General features: G+C 34.3%; 1 protein-coding gene and 1 pseudogene across 2 annotated transcripts in view; one reads left to right on the top strand and one right to left on the bottom strand.

Annotated features, from left to right (window-relative positions):
* Window positions 1–16,943, bottom strand: part of LOC149923738 (uncharacterized) — a 38,942-nt gene that overhangs the window by 9,506 nt on the left and 12,493 nt on the right. The gene's annotated exons all lie outside the window — the stretch shown is intronic.
* LOC149923733 (5-hydroxytryptamine receptor pseudogene) overlaps window positions 3,777–16,943 on the top strand; it is a 66,351-nt pseudogene continuing 53,184 nt past the window's right edge. The window contains exons 1-2 of the transcript XR_016477106.1: window positions 3,777–3,818; window positions 13,155–13,214. The product of XR_016477106.1 is annotated as a 5-hydroxytryptamine receptor pseudogene (transcript). The remainder of the gene's footprint in view (window positions 3,819–13,154; window positions 13,215–16,943) is intronic.

The following is a 16,943-nucleotide window of genomic DNA, read 5'->3' as shown; positions in this document are numbered from 1 at the left end:
GAAGGTTGAGAGAGATGGTGGGCTTCACTTCGTTTCAGTGTTCGCTATATCTAATTGGTTGTCCGGAGATATGGTCGCCGGAGACGACAGTAGCAGGGCGTTGCGAGACATATTGCAGGGTACCGTCCTTCCACCGTCTTGGCGGAAAATATATTCATTTACGACAACTAAACGGAAGGCATTTGCTATTGAAATTAAACGCAAAGCCACGCGTTGCGGGAAAAGGACAGAATCGAATTTAACGACTAATATCATTAGAGTCGACGCTCTCTGAGCTTGATATTTCAACAGGAAACTAATAATGGACGGAGAATTATATACAGGACGGTAAAAGCTCATCTATTGCTCTTACCATAAGTAACGTAATTAACGTAAGTATGATAATTAATTAAATTTGCGTTTTTGCCTAGAGATATTTAAGGGCTAATTATTTCCGGTAATGATACGACAAAGGGCTACTTGTTTCCTATAATTTTACGACGAAGGGCTACTTGTTTCCGGTAATTTTACGACGAAGGGCTACTTGTTTCCCGTAAATTTACGACGAAAGGCTACTTGTTTCCGGTAATTTTACGACGAAGGGCTACTTGTTTCCGGTAATTTTACGACGAAGGGCTACTTGTTTCCGGTAATTTTACGACGAAGGGATACTTGTTTCCGGTAATTTTACGATGAAGGGTTACTTGTTTCCGGTAATTTTACGACGAAGGGCTACTTGTTTCCGGTAATTTAACGACGAAGGGCTACTTGTTTCCGGTAATTTAACGACGAAGGGCTGTTTGTTTCCGGTAATGACTCGACGTAGGGCTGTTTGTTTCCGGTAACTTTACGACGATGGGCTGTTTGTTTCCGGTAATGACATGACGTAGGGCTGTTTGTTTCCGGTAATGAGACGACGAAGAATAGTGGCAAGCCATCCATTCCACGTGAGCCAACAACTTCCTACATTTACTATTACCCTTCAACACAAATTTGTTTTATTGAACTCGGGGAAAACCCTTTTAACCAGTGGAGAGATATCGTGGAAGGATTTGTTGCGCGTTTTCACCCAGTGCCACAAGCTGGGATCGAACCCGGCTTCTCTCGTTCGCTCACTATTATCGTTACCCTTAAGTGAAAACCCGAAAGTGTCTTCCTACGCGCCAAGAAAAAATTAATTGTGATTGGAAACAACGACGTAAGAGTTGCATTTAAACTGGTGCCCCATTTTGGTCCGACCAGGCACCTATTTTTCTCTCCAGTAACTACCGGCGCTATTAGTCTTCATAATTTTGGTAACCCTCGAAAAAAAGCCAACGAAGGTGGCCGATTGTGTCCTGTTTAAGTGTCTTTGTCGAATGAACTCTGGAGACATTCTGCGAATGAGCGAAAGCCCGCACTCGGAGCTGCGCCAATGAAAGATTCGAAGCCGTCGTTTCGGGGACGCGGCGGAACGGGCGGAGAGGCATAAAATCGGCCGTTTCCAAACAGAGATATCGACATCGTTACGGATTAGAGATTCCCTTCGACAATAAGCCGATCCCACCCTGCCATGGCGACCAGCTCGAGGAGCGCCGATAGCGCCGCCTTTAGGTTCCTTCCCAAACTATTCATTAATAATAAAAATTTAGACGGAAGTCTAATTTAGGAATTTTCGATCGCTACGACATCATTTTAGATTAATTTGAATCTCTATAGTCTCATAAGTAACATAATAAGAATAAGTATGACACTGAACGAATTCGGTGAAAGATATTGCGCAGTTAATAAGTAAACCGGTTCTAGAAACTGTCGTCTGCTAAATAGTGGTTCAGCAACGACTCTAGACATGAAATGGCTACAATTTAGAGCAGGTTGTATATCTATTATCATAGATAACGTAATAAATGTAAGTATGACTCTGAATATTTTGCTCAATCGGAAGTTCCGGAAAAGGAAATTCAACACAGCCTCCTCTATTCGTTGGAAAATTCAATGTCGGTTTACTGTGATGGAAAAAAACGCGTATTGGTCTCAGATTCCAATTATTTATCTTCAGAAATGAAATAATGAATTATGAATCAACTTCATGGTCAGATTCAATAATTGATTCTAATTTATCCAAAGTAAACGCTATTTCTACCGACGTTGAAAGACTTTTAAAAATGTTTGTGTACTGAGAATACGAATTGCCCTACTTGCGCTTATTTTACTTATCTGATTACTAAACTACCTTTTATGTCAGAGGTGTTAAATTTTCCAATTCTAAAGATCGACACTTGAATCGTCGAGATCACCATTATCTAAGTTTATAGCACTTTGCATCCCGGTTTTATGTACTAGTGTTTGTGCAAACGATCTCTTAAAAGTCAAATACACAGTTTCATAACACTCCTGAAAGCTTTTTAAAGCAACAACTCTAAGTAAAAAGCAACTTCATCGCCTTCTATTGATGGCATATTTTTTCCAAGGCTTTTATAATACCTCCGTACTATGAACGTATTTAGGTTTAACTGAGAACGTACGGATGCAAGATGAGCTACGTAGACCAGATTGGGCGGGGCTTGTATAACAATGCTTTTTGTCGAGGACTTGTTTTAGACCGATAAATGACAATCTACTGATTATAAGTCAACGCTGAGCTTCCGGTCCTGATTACGTCAAAATGTCATAGAAGATAAATTATACAAAGCCATTTGCTTAACGGTTTATATGAAAGCAATCGGTTAAAAAAATTAATTCTAGTTAACCGTATCTTTAACGATTTCGGTGGCCATTTTTCCAAGATGGCGGAATTTACACCAACGGCAGAATGTTGGAAACTTCACCACGCGTTTTTCGCGTAATCTTCTTATGGTAGGCTTAATTTCAGAATAAAAGTGATGTAGTACTCTTTTGCCTCGACTAACAAACTGTTTTATTATTTTATTATTTTTATTCACTTAATCCGCGTAATCATTGCTTTACACTCGACGTAATCTATAAATAATCTTCGTAATATTCGTTTAATCTTGGCGTATAATTGACGTACTAATTGATTACGTCATTGGTGTTCGGGCAAACTCGGCATTATTTATTCCCTTCGCCTCAAAATGTTTGAATTAGCGCCATTTGAAATAAATAATAATAATAATCAGCTAGGCTAATACCCAAAGCATAACCTAATGCCTAAGTCATCAAGCGACTTTTAAAGCCATTAATTCAGGTGGCCAGGTTAAATTCCGTAAAAAAAACAATAAAATCTAAGAACGTGATGGCTGATTTGCTGAACCAAAATGTTTTGGTTTAATGTATACAATTACATTTCGTTAGTCGCGAATCCTACTTTAGTTCAAATTTATTTATTTTAAAAACAATCGCTAGACTTGATTCGATGGTTTCAGATTCGGAATTTGACTCACCGTCTAAACTAATTGTCCGCCACTGTTCCAAGGGTTTTCGCTTTAAACGCTTGTTTACCTGCAGTCAATTTCTGAATCGGACTATACTCCTATCTTCATAAAATCCGGAAAAGATGCGCAACAACGTGGCCGGAAAAACGAGCGAATGGGATGAATAGGAGAGAGAGAGAGAGAGAGTTTGGGAGGTCTGTTGTTGTGAGAGAGCGGGGAGCGGCGATCTGATCTAACCCGGCTGTAGTCGGACTCGGACAGTCGCGAAGAGCGGATGAGCGGAGAAAACGTGCTTAGCCCAACTTGAATTCCATCGCGAGTCAAATGATACTAAATAATTATCATTAACAACTGTACTTCATTCAATCTTACTCGTAATTTCAATAATGAATTTAATGAATAAATTCGCGAGGAAGTAATATCGATGTACGTGAATTGGACCCGCTAAACATCGAGTTATTGATATGGGTAAGTTTGAATGTTCTTGTTAATTAAAGGGTGACATTTAATTACCAAGGTTAAAATTAATTACTGCAATGTTAGAAACAAATTGTTTAAATTCTAGAGAGTGACAAAAATAGTTCATTAGGAAAAGGGATAAAAATGCTAAACCCTAAACAAATTTGAGAAAATTCAAAAACTTAAAAATAGCGCGTACCAATAGGTCTTCGAGCAATCAAAAAGACGCGAATCTCGCACCAAATACATCTTCGAGTGAAAATCTAAATTCTAGGAAACCCCGAACTTTATTAATAAATATATAATATATAGTATTATATTACTATTTAATTTATTTATAATAAGTATACACGGTGTTTCTAAAGGTTATGCAAAACTTTGAAGGAGTTGTAGGGGGTGAGTTGAGAAGTATGCCTGGTTTTTCCCATTTTCCTACGATGAGTTAAAAGAGCGCCAGAGAGCTTCAAACTGTGGCCTACTAGCCCCTGGAAATAGGCTGCGACAAGCGCAAAACCAAGCAGTAGGGACTTTAAATACTGTTTAGGTTTACTTTTTTACGCTGGTTACCTCGATTGGGTTGCAAAGTCCTTTTTTACCTATCACACGAACCCAAACATTAATGTTCGCATTTCCCTGCTGTTTGTCTTTGCGCTTGTTGCAGTCTACTTCCAGGGGCTAGTGGGCCGCACTTTCAAGCTCTCTGGTGCACTTTTAACTCATCGTAGGAAAATGGGAAAAAACAGGCATAGTTCTCAACTCACCCCCTACAACTGCGTAACCTTTTTGCATAACCATTTGAAACACCCTGTATAATATATAAATTATACATTATATATTAATAAATTATTATATATTTTTAATAAATATGAATTGAATTTAAAATATATTTTACCCCGCGCACAACAGGTTCAAAAACTATTTTAAATGTGTTACTGTCTTTAAATTAATATATTATTATAATATTATTAAAATTTCAAAACATTTCGTACTAGAACATTGCGTACAAGTTGTTTTCGTTAGTTTTTATACATTCAAAGTTGGAATAATCCAAATAATTTAAAATTAATATTACATACTTGAATTGTCATTAATTTAAAGTTGAAAATTTATGAATTTTTCCTATAATCAATTGCTCTTGATACATTTTCGCCATAAATTCCACATTTTCGTGTTTTGAAATATTATTCGTTAAATGGAAATTAAAAATCTCACTTAAATTTGGTTTCGCTTTTAAAAAACCTTTCTGAAAAGCATTTTCAAAAAATCAGCTAAAGCTTCGGATTTTTAATCAGATGTAAACATTTTTCTACTTCATCGTTTCTATTTTCATTTATTTTAAATTTTAATATTTTATTATAATTAATTTCGCTTAATTATAATTATGATTATTTGTGGCGTTTCAACTACGTTTTTCCATCTAAGTACGACAATTAGAGCCCCCTATTCCTACGCTCTCTGTACTCAATTTCATAAGAATATTAATTAATTTAAAAGTTAACTCCCAAACATTTTCGCTCATTTGAAATGTTTGGGACTCTTTGATCAGATTTTTATTTTATTTTTCGTTACTCGTATAATTAATGGAATGTGTTACGCCTAATAAGACATAATTCATGTACGCTACACAATTTTAAGTTTAAATATATCTATTAAAAATGTAATGTTAAATTGGTAATTATATTAATACATTCCGGATATTTAAATAACGCATTGATTCTGGTAAGGAATTTTTCATATGAATTTAAGTTTCTTAGTTCAATATCAAAATGATTATAAATCTTTGACCGTAAGAAATCCACATTTTTTGGGGTTTCGCTTTTAAACATAGTGGCACTTTTCCATTTTTTCTTCGGTGTTTGCTCTGATTTTCTGACTATGTTTAGTTTTAAAATTATTTTAGAATACAATTTTAAGGAATAATAATTTAACCGGGGAAATTCTAGTTCTTGGTATTAAATACTGTTGGGATTATTCCAAGGTTTTCTTAGACATATTCTTATACATTGATTTTGCAATGCTTCAATACTTTTAACGTGAGGGTCGCAAGCTTCACCTCAACATATTAAACCATAATTTCGCATAGACTAAACCAAGCTAAAATAAACAATACATAAAAGATTCAAGGCAAATAAATAAATTAAAAAAATAAGTCACTCTCGGATGACCTGTACACCGAGTTCGCGTACTTAGTACTGTTAAAGGTACGGATTTTAAAGAGTTAACGAACTCTTATTAGCACAGTCAGAGGTACGGCAGTGTACACCGAGTTCGCGGAGTGACCAACCCCTCGAAATAATGCTGAGCGGATTCTTCTCGTCACATATCTTATATGTACATACCAATTTAAATGGTTATTACCGATTATTCCAAGATATTTACCGTAATTGTTTTTTTGGGCAAGTACATGAACTATTATTTAATTGGGATTCACAATAAATATTTACATGAAGTTTAAATGGTTTCACCAGCTTTTGTAAGATTTTTCAGAGTTTATGCTTAAAACATTAATATGCAATGAGTTTTTAGCGCCTATAAGACCGAGATTAGCTGCTTTTGTAAAGACTTCGACCATTGCAAAAGGGATTCGCTGTATAAGTGTTGATTAAATAAACATTCATTCTGATAAAAAGAAGTTTGGTTGTTACTTAAACTATTTTGGATTTTAACTATAGAATTTCTACTATTTAAATAATTTTTAAACCCTTGCAGAGTATGATCTAGTTTATCAAATAATCGTCGGTGGCTCACAGTGTCGAAGGCTGTAACCAGATTTAGAAAAAATTGCGAGAACTTTACGGTTATTATCCAGCGCATTTTTAATGAAGATCTGGAAGGAACACAGCGCGTCAATTCTACTGAGTCCTCTTCTAACATAAGACCCAAATTGATTTTTAATCTAATATAATTTTAACAGATTTTTCGATAGTGGTCGATAGACAATTATTGAACAGATATTGGTCTATAATTATACACGACAGTTATATCGCCTGCTTTGAAAATCGATGAAATTAAGGTGGTTTTACATAAGGCAGGAAATTTTCTGATACTTAAACTTAGATTAGTTATTTAAGCAATTAGGTCTATAGCCTGGTTTTGATTTTCTTAATCATAACTGAATTTATATTGTTGATTCCTAGGGCGTGAACTAATTCATTTACTAATATAATTTAGGTTAACAGGATTATAAAATAAAGAATTACCTCTGTTACGGGTACAATTTAGATTTGGGTAAAATTGTTGACGGTTTAACAAGTCTCTAGAATTCATTATCTTATTTGCTAAATTTTGGCCGACATCGGAAAAATGTTTATTGAATGAATTTTCTATTTCAAGCGGATTGTTTTCAACATTATTAACCTTCCCTTTTAGTTTAGTTTTTTCCTTAGAAAACGTTTTAATTAGTTCGTGGATCACGGACCAGAGTTTTGTGTTATATATTTCTTTTTGTCGAGCAATATTTTGTTTTGGTATATTTAATTAGGTTAATTAATATATTTTTATAATTAGTATCTCTTGTTTTTAAACTTTTAATTAAGGGAATACGGCTTCTTCGCTAGTTTGATATAGATTTGGAGACTTTTTGTAAACAAGTTCGTGGCTATGTATCTACGTCAGTTTCTGAAGAAAGTTTTCCAACGCTTCAAAGGGTAACCACAAATTTAATTGGTCAAAATCTATATCTATCCTAGTATGCATTTTGTCTTCATTTCTATTTTTGGGTTCATTATCTTTTTTTATTTCAAGAATTATTGGAAAGTGGTCAGTTATAAGAGTATGAATTCTCGAGTATGCTGTAGCTCAAGGTTGTATTAGCAAAAAAGTGGTCTATACAGGTTTTGTTTGGGTCCCCTTTTCAATTTTCAACATTTACATCAAATGTGGGTAATATATTGGTTGGCGTATCTCAATACACGGTTTAACAAATTAAAATTTAGGCCAGGTACCGACAGAGTACCTCGGTCGGTCTAAATTAATTTCAGATATTTCATGAAAATCAGTTAAATTTTACTATGCCTACGACGATGACAAACATTTCGAGATTGAATAATAGCAAAGCTACGCTGTGTTATAGAAGCGATTTGAGACAATTAAAATTCAATAAAAAACTATTGAAATTAATTCAATTATATTAAATTGGCCTATATCGACCTACTGATCCGGTTATTCATCTCGTTATTTTAAGATACCTGAAGAAAATTAGTTAGTAAGATCAGAATTATCTTTTATATCGCCCTTAACTATAGCAAGCTGATCTCAAATTGTATCGGATTAATTATCCCAAGTAACCGATCTGATCTGATCTGCTATTATTAATCTCACCAGATTCAGTTAGCGTAATATAGATAAGCTTTGGGAAGCAATTTAATCGGTATATGCAAAATCGATAACTGCAAGGCGGTTTACGATAAATTCGGATTAGTTTCGGGTTTCAACTATCAGGTTTGCATTTTGACCCTCATCAACTGACCTGATTGAAAATAACTGAGCGTAAATGCAGATAATCTGATGCCTGATTTATCACAATTATATTATCGGTTCAGATAACGCTATACTGGTGTCCCATAATCGGTTTGTTAGCGCTTTCAGGCCGATTTCACTGGTTGGATCTACTCCATTTAAAGAGATTCGCAAATCTGATTGCTAGTAACTTTCTGGCACGTTCAAACCATCCTTAGTAAACCGTAGTAAATTAAAATATTAAAACGTCTGTAATTAGGATTGATTGGCTTGAAATGTAGTCTTCCTATATAAATCGTCTGCTACTTCAAATTGCGTTCATGTAACAAAATAGCTTTTACTCCAATTATTCCTTGATTCATTAAAGCGGAACGGCCAAGCTTTCCCAAATATGACCTTATTTCCGTATCAAAAGATTAACAAGACGTTCAATATACTAACACGTACCTTTTTTTGGCTTGAAAAAATAGCTTTTGGCCCAAAAAGTTGAAACGAAAAATAACGCCGGTTGTTTGGGTTTGTATTTTCGCCGCCATCTTAGGGGCTGCCGCCAGCGCCCCTAACTCCGATTGGCGAACTATCCTAACTTTTAAAATCGCGCAATTTAGGCTTAAGTCTCTTATAACTGGAACGCGCCGCGCGTGCAAAACAAATTTTTCGCGTCTTCAGCAGCGCGCGCTTTTACGTTGTTTTTCTGTCTCACCGACTTCTCACCAGGTGTCGCGGCGGACGCGCGCTTTTCAATTTCCCGAAATTTCTTTATTTTATTAAAAATTAACCACTCAATATTTTTTTATGCGGTTTTCGCCATAAATTTTAGTTTTTAATTGGCTATAGGGCTATCTATCTGGTTTAAGCTTGACCGTTCCCCTTTAAGGTTACAAAAATATCTTGACACTCTTTTCTCGACAATAAGCGAATGATTTCCATCGATTGTTGTATTATATTATACTCACGCAATACCTTTTTGCTCACATTTATACAATAATAATAATCATCATCATCAGCTAACATTGTAAGTTAATACCCAAGGCACCACCTTAGGCCTAAGTCATAAAGCGACTTTTAAAGCCATTAATTCAGGTGACCGGGTTACAATGCATAGGAGGGTGGTGGCAAGCCCTTCATTCCACGTGAGCCAATAGCTCCCTACACTTACTATTACCGTTAACCTCAACAGATTTTTATAGAAGGGGAAACCGAAGAACAGGGGGAATACCCCTTTAACAAGTGGTTTCGAGTTTTCATCCAGTGCCACAAGCTGAAAACAAACCCGGCTACTCTTGCTGCGAGGCGAAAGTGCTAACCACTCCGCCACCCCAGCAAATCCCTCTAAACACTTTCTACGTGAAATAATAGACGTTTCTGAACTCGAAAGTGACCTCTAGCGTTCGTTTCTCTAAAAAGGGATTTGAGTTGTAAGTTTCGGCTGCTTAGAGTATTTAAAATATTATTATTTAATTTTTACAAATTTGAAACAATTTATTAAAAAATCATTAGCAAATATTTTTACAAGTTTCTAAAATTTGGGTAATAATTGTTTTGAAATTAGTCGGATATTTTCAACAGACGACTGTCAGACCACTTACGTTCAATGGGACTCGGAATATACTGCCATCTAGGAGTAACAAACACAAGGAGAACGCAGCTAGTCTTTAAACACGTGAACGCATTGTTGTGTACAAATTTCATTGGACTAGCCTTTACGCTGAACGTTTTACGGGCGGGGGGGGGGGGACAATTTCCGAATTTTCCAGTTCCGATGGCCGCAGGCGCTAAAACGTCTAACCAATGAAAAGTGTACGCAAGAAAATGCACGACTTTTGACGGGTTGCGTTCTTCTTGTGTGGGGTGCTGTGTTTGAGAAATTATTATCGCAGAAACGTGGATAGTTTAAAAAATATCGAGTGAAGTGACATCAAAGCTCAGTACCTGTAAGCTTTGAAGGTGCTTCGTGAATTAATATTTTGTTAAAACATTCGAATAGTTTCTATAAGCTTTGTTAATAAATATTTAGTTAAAAATATTTTTTATTTTACTAATTATTGCGAATCAGTTCTTAGAACGTTCTTATTAAATTAATATTTAATTATTTATTTTTAAATATTTTACGAATTATTATTCATAATTATATTTAAAGGCACCTTAAAGGTTTGCATGAACGGACAAAAGATGGTGCCACCAAAATATATCCTCTATCATCAGGTGACGAATAATTTCACGCCCCTTGGTTTTAAGTGGTCTCCCGTAATAGTTCTAATTTCCAAATTTTAGGAATATTTTATATCTGTTTCTCATAACTTTTTTTGGTACAGATAACATGACAAACAAATTTTACACGTTCACTACCCCTTTATCAGAACAAAAAAATCGGTTTTCCTTATCCAAATATGTTAACTGATTACTATAACTGATTACTATAACTGATTACTATAGCTGATTACGATAACTGATTACTATAGCTGATTACTATAATTGATTACTATAACTGATTACAATAACTGATTACTATAACTGATTACATTAACTGATTACTATAACTGATTACTATGACTTATTACTATATCTGATTACTATAACTGATTACTATAACTGATTACTATAGCTGGTTATATTAACAGATTACTATGACTTATTACTATATCTGATTACTATAACTGATTACTATAACTGATTATATTAACAGATTACTATGACTTATTACTATAGCTGATTACTATAACTGATTACTATAACTGATTATATTCAGTTATAGTAATCAGTTATAGTAATTTAAATATCAGTTAACCAAGCTCTGCTTCAGATTTTTTAGAAAATATAAAAATTAAAGATTATTTAGGCTTAATCGAGTTTTTAAAAAGAATTACCTCTCATGAAGTAAACCCACATTTTTTATTTTCTTTTACTTCTATTCCATTAACAGTTAATCGGAGATGATTAAAATAATCTAGGGGTTACCAGACACGAAAACAGATAAATTATCGCGGTTGGAAGCGCGTTTATCAAAAAATGTCGCTAGAGGTTCATCAACATCTAATCGTGAACAAGCTCTAACGTTTTAGATATGTGTTTCCGTCATTTCCATTTTGTTTGTTGTTAGAACTGTTGTCGGTCTCGGTTTGTTTGCATCTTGGTAGAATGTCAACTGGGTGTGTTATTTATCCAGAGCTATCTGTTCTAGAATATGCGCTTAGCAAATAGTAATCTATGGATGGCCGTCAGACAAGTTCATTGCGCGCCACGAAACACGCAGGGAAAACGTGTTTGAGATTGAAAACGTCATCGTATTGTGTAAGACTGGATTTCTTGCAAGTTCTAATCTCCCCGGGGCTTAACTTTTCTCGAGAAATTCTCCATCGATTGTCATTATATTCATTCATATTTCATCGGTGGTCATTAGTTTATTTTGTGAAGTTTTCCTTCGATGTTTATTCGATTATGTCGTGAAAATGTCGTGAACATGTCGTAACTTGGTAATAAGATTGTGCCTTGGGTATTAGCCTAGCTAATTATTATTATAATTAATGTCCATTAATTATGTCGTGAAAATGTCCATCGATAGTCCTTCGATTATGTCGTTCAGAAATCCATCGATAGTCATTCGATTATGTCGTTGAAATCTCCATCGATAGTCATTCGATTATGTCATTGAAATCTCCATCGATAGTCCATCGATTTTGTCGTTGAAATCTCCATCGATAGTCATTCGATTATGTCGTTAAAATGTCCATCGATAGTCATTCGATTATGTCGTTCAGAAATCCATCGATAGTCATTCCATTATGTCGTTGAAATCTCCATCGATAGTCATTCGATTATGTCATTGAAATCTCCATCGATAGTCCATCGATTTTGTCGTTGAAATCTCCATCGATAGTCATTCGATTATGTCGTTAAAATGTCCATCGATAGTCATTCGATTATGTCGTTGAGAAATCCATCGATTGTCATTCGATTGTGTCGTGAAAATGTCCATCACTAGTCATTCGATTATGTGTTTGAAATATCCATCGATAGTCATTCGATTATGTCGTTGAAATCTCCATCGATAGTCATTCGATTAAGTTGATAAAATGTCCTTTGATAGTCGGGGAAATTCGATAAGGTCAGGGAAGTCTCCATCGATGGTCATATATTATCTCGTGAAAATCTCTATCGATGATCATAAGATTATGTCGGGAAATTTTCCAATGAAGATCACTAAATTATGTCGTGAAATTTTATATGATAGCCACTTGATTCTGCCGTTCAATGTTCCATCGAAAGTCAATTCATTCTGCCCTTAAATGTTCCATCACTGACCATTAGATTCTGTCCTGAAATGTTCCATCAAATGCCATCGTTCCTGTATTTACTCTTAGGTATTACTTTACTACTTCTTTAATTAATGATACATTTACAAACCTTTCTCAGGAAATAAATAAGCCCTTAAGATATTTATTAGTTTGTCTAAAGGAAAAGCCAAACGAAAATAGCTCGGGTTTTTCCTACTGGTTTTTGCTTTAAAATACCCCTTTAAGCCATTATATTAGTTATAATTACTTTTCAGAGTTATTTTCTCTAGAGGTTTTAAGTCTCTATTAAACTATAAAGTATTCTACATAAATTATAAACCTACTTTACAAAACGAGAGTAGTATCCAGCTAATCCATTAAAATGAAATGTGTGCCATCGCGGGATAGAGGATATTTGCTAATATAAGATCCATATTTTCTTCTTCCGAAATGTATTTTGAACAATGCAGCTTTAAAATAAAATTAGCGGGTTAGAAAAGTGAACACTATTGTTAGCGCTTTACCGTTGAAACTTTGCTCGTATTAAAACTAAATAAAAGACTAAATTGCTTAAGACATTAATCTAACGGGTATTTAAATTCATTTTTTTCAGACATCAAGATATAAACTAAAAGAAAAAGTTACCCAAAATGGAAAAACCCCAGTTTTAAAAGTAAGTAATTTTTCATTTGGAAAAATAATATAGTGTTCCTTTTACGGGGGTTTTACAATTGATCAGCTTTTGTTAGTCGAGTTTAAACCGTCGTAACTCTCACTTTTATTGAAAATCTCTTCTGAACATTATCTAAATGAAATTATTAAATAAATAAATAAATAATAAAAATATGTTTCTAATATGGCAGAAAATGGTCAATAATAAATTATTAACAATTATTTAAAAAATTAAATTTAACTCGGAATTTTTCAGTGACTCATTGTAGTATTAATTAAGTACTATTTTTGGGATGTTAACAATATTTAAAAACTTTAATTTAAATTTGATTTTCAACTTAAGCTAGATCTTTCTTAAAACTTGTTAATTTATGTTAACTTTAAAATGGATCTTTCTCAAAATTTCTTTATTTAAGTTAAGTTATCAATTTTAAAAATTTTTAAGTTAACTTTAAATTCAGCTTTTATCAAAACTTGATTTTCCAAGTTAACTTTAATTTTCATTTTTCTCCATACGTTTTTATAGCTAATCCTAAATTTGCGCGTTAACTTTGTTTTATTCTAAAATATTGATTTTTCAAATTTAACTTGAAATTCAATATCTTTCTCAAAACGTGATATTTCAAGATACGATGTTTCGCCAACTCACGCAACGATATACATTGGCTATTCTGGAATCCTGTGCTGAAAATTGTAGCAGTGACGGGTTCACTTTAAAACTAATTAACTGAATATTTTGATAAATTGCTGGACGCCGGTAAAGAAGACTAGATATCCAGGAAGCCTTAAAACCAACAAAGGTTTAGCACGAGAAAAAAATCGCGAAAAAAAGCTTGAAGGGGTTATTCGAAGATTGATAAGTTCCGGAGTTGCGGCCGAGTTGAACGTCAGATTATAGCCAGAAGAATAAATTTGAACGCGAAGTAGAAGAAAGAAAAATACGAGAAGCGTATCAGCCTTTTTTCGATGTATTTCTTAAGCCTAACACGTTTACAGGTACGAGTCGTTAAGCTTATAGGAAACGCTCGACGTAGACGTTTGTTTTGGCCGTTCTTAAGCTCCGTATATTTACCGAATCTGGGATCGAGAAGATAGCTAGATAATGTCGGGGTTAAACAAAGTTCAAAGGGAGAAGTTTGGAAGGCGTTGTCGCCACTGTCAAATAAGCTTGACGTTACGTCTAAGAAGCGGCGTCAAAAGCGTAGACGTTCCCGTTTGAAAACGTCTGGCGCTTAACTTCCTTACTGGGGCGAAGGTGCAATTTATTACGAAATATAAAAGCGAGGTTAGAAAGGTAGTATATTTTAAAGAAAAATATAACACATTTTGTTCGCAGCGCCATCGTACGGAGAAAAACAACGCAGGCCTTAAGGGCAACGAAAAACTTTAATTTATTAGACTACACAGAGCGACACGCCATTACGCGCTATCGCCCCCTGGTGGCCGAGAATTACCCGACTCTATATGTAATTATAGTCCACGGTTGACATACGGAAACTCCGACAAAAACCAGCAGACGCCAGAGACGGTTTCTCCAGAAAGTTGATCAAGATGGCGTCCATAGCTCAAAGGCTGGCTAGAGGGGGGTTTAAATGGGTGGAAACTATAGACGATGACGTCACCCGAAAACTTTACTTACGGCAACGTATAATGTAAAGACGGTGACGTCACCAGCGTCTACGGATCAAACGCAAAGCTTGATGACGTCACCCGAAAACTTTACTTGTAAAAATGACCCACAGGCGGCGTACGCGTATAATTTATGGTCAAAATGCCGCCATCCATTCCGTTATCTGCATATTTATGACGCCCACAAGAAAGAGTGTTTACTGCAGGCGACGTCCAAATAATGCTAAATTTGGATAACTTGTAAATTTCCCAGATTCCCCCCCACCCGCGGCCTCTTCCTTTGAAGACAACTCCGCGTATTATACCCCAATCAAAGGACACAACCAAAAGTAAATAAATTCGCTTTTTACAAAAAGAAGTAGAAGTCAGCTAAGTTATAAAGAATTTGATAATTATGGTATGAGGTTACGCGTCAGAAACCTTTCCAAGTAAGTTATTCTGAGAACTTACGTTCTTGGTGTACAAATGGTGGAAATCGAAATAATGATTTCCGGAAATCTAGAAATACCGGAGAAATATTAGAAATATTTTCGATATTTCTGGAAATCTAGGAATACAGGAGAAATATTAGAAATATTTTCGATATTTCTGGAAATCTAAAAATACAGGAGAAATATTAGAAATCTAGAGAAATTCAAAGAAATAGTGGAAATCTAGATAAATAAACGGAAATATATGCGATATTTTTGGAAATCGGGAAATCCAAAGAAATATTGGAAATTTCGGGAAATCAAAAAAATATTTTGGAAATCTAGAAATAAACGGAAATATTTTCTATATTTCTAGAAATCGATAAATATAAGTAAATCTCGAGAAATCGAAAGAAATATTGGAAATCTAGAGAAATAAACGGAAATATTTTTAATATTTCTGTAAATCTGGAAATTTTTAAGAAAAATCGGAATTATTTCAGAAATATCGGAATTATTTCAGAAATATCGGAAATATTTAAGAAATATCGGAAATATTTCAGAAAAATCAGAAATATTTCAGAAATATCGGAAATATTTCAGAAATATCGGAAATATTTCAGAAATATCGGAAATATTTCAGAAATATTTACAGAATTTTTCAACCGGCCAGAGAGAAGGGTAGAAAACACGTCACCGGCGTGTGCTTTAATCGCGTCGGAAGACGTAAATCTTAGGTAACCAATGAGATAACCATGCAGAGGTGGGAGGAGCTTACTCTCCGACGATATTCGGAGTAAAGCTAAAAATGTTCTCAACATTTGAAAAATGAGAGGAATCCTGAGAAGCGGCATATTTGAAGTTACATTCAATTTTCGATAAAAGCAAAAAGAGTATAATAAAATTAATTCTATTGATTTAAAGGCTGAAAGACATTTTAGTATAAGCTTGTCCAATTATTTATGTTGTTTGACAAAAAAACTATTTGATCGTTATTTTATTTTATTTATTTTATTCTGTTTTTTTATTGTATTGTATTTTATTGTATTTTATTTTTAATTTTTTTTAATTTAATTTAATTTAATTTTTTGTATTTTATAATAGTACACAATTATTACTGTTATCTAAGTTTTATTCTAAATTTTATAAACAGAAACTAATAAGATGTACTAATTTTATAAATAATAATAACCGCATAATGTAAAAGAGACTGTTTAGCTAATTGTATCTCGCTAGATTAATCCGTTACTTGGGATAATGAATCAGATCAAACTGCTTTGGGGAAATGTAAAAGATAAACCTAATCTGACTTAATGATTATCTACAGATAACTGAGAATCTCAATCTCAAAAACCTGATCGGTAAGCGCTACCAGTTTCAGTGATTACTAATTCGAGCTGAATAGTTAAAGTTGTTTACTTCTGTCTTAACTTTTAGAAAGTAACCGCGCGGGTAGCTGAGAAAAAATGCAATTCTCAGATGGGTTTTTTCAACATGCTACGTAAGCCTCCTGATTCGAATTTTCTCGCTATAAAATTTCCGTTCGTGTAAACGAAAGAAAGTTTTGACGGCGAAAATTACAGCTTACGGGAAAAAAGACTGATTTTCTAGGAAAGTGTCGCGCGTTTTGAATCTCTTGACGGGTGCGGGTCAACTATAGAAAGCGAAGGGTTCGCGAAATGTCATTTTTC

This window comes from Leiobunum rupestre, chromosome 10 (assembly GCF_980474605.1).
Source record: "Leiobunum rupestre chromosome 10, qqLeiRupe1.1.hap1, whole genome shotgun sequence".
NCBI lineage: Eukaryota > Metazoa > Arthropoda > Arachnida > Opiliones > Sclerosomatidae > Leiobunum > Leiobunum rupestre.
The sequence above is the reverse complement of the archived record's forward strand: the minus strand, read 5'-3'. Positions and strand labels throughout refer to the sequence as shown.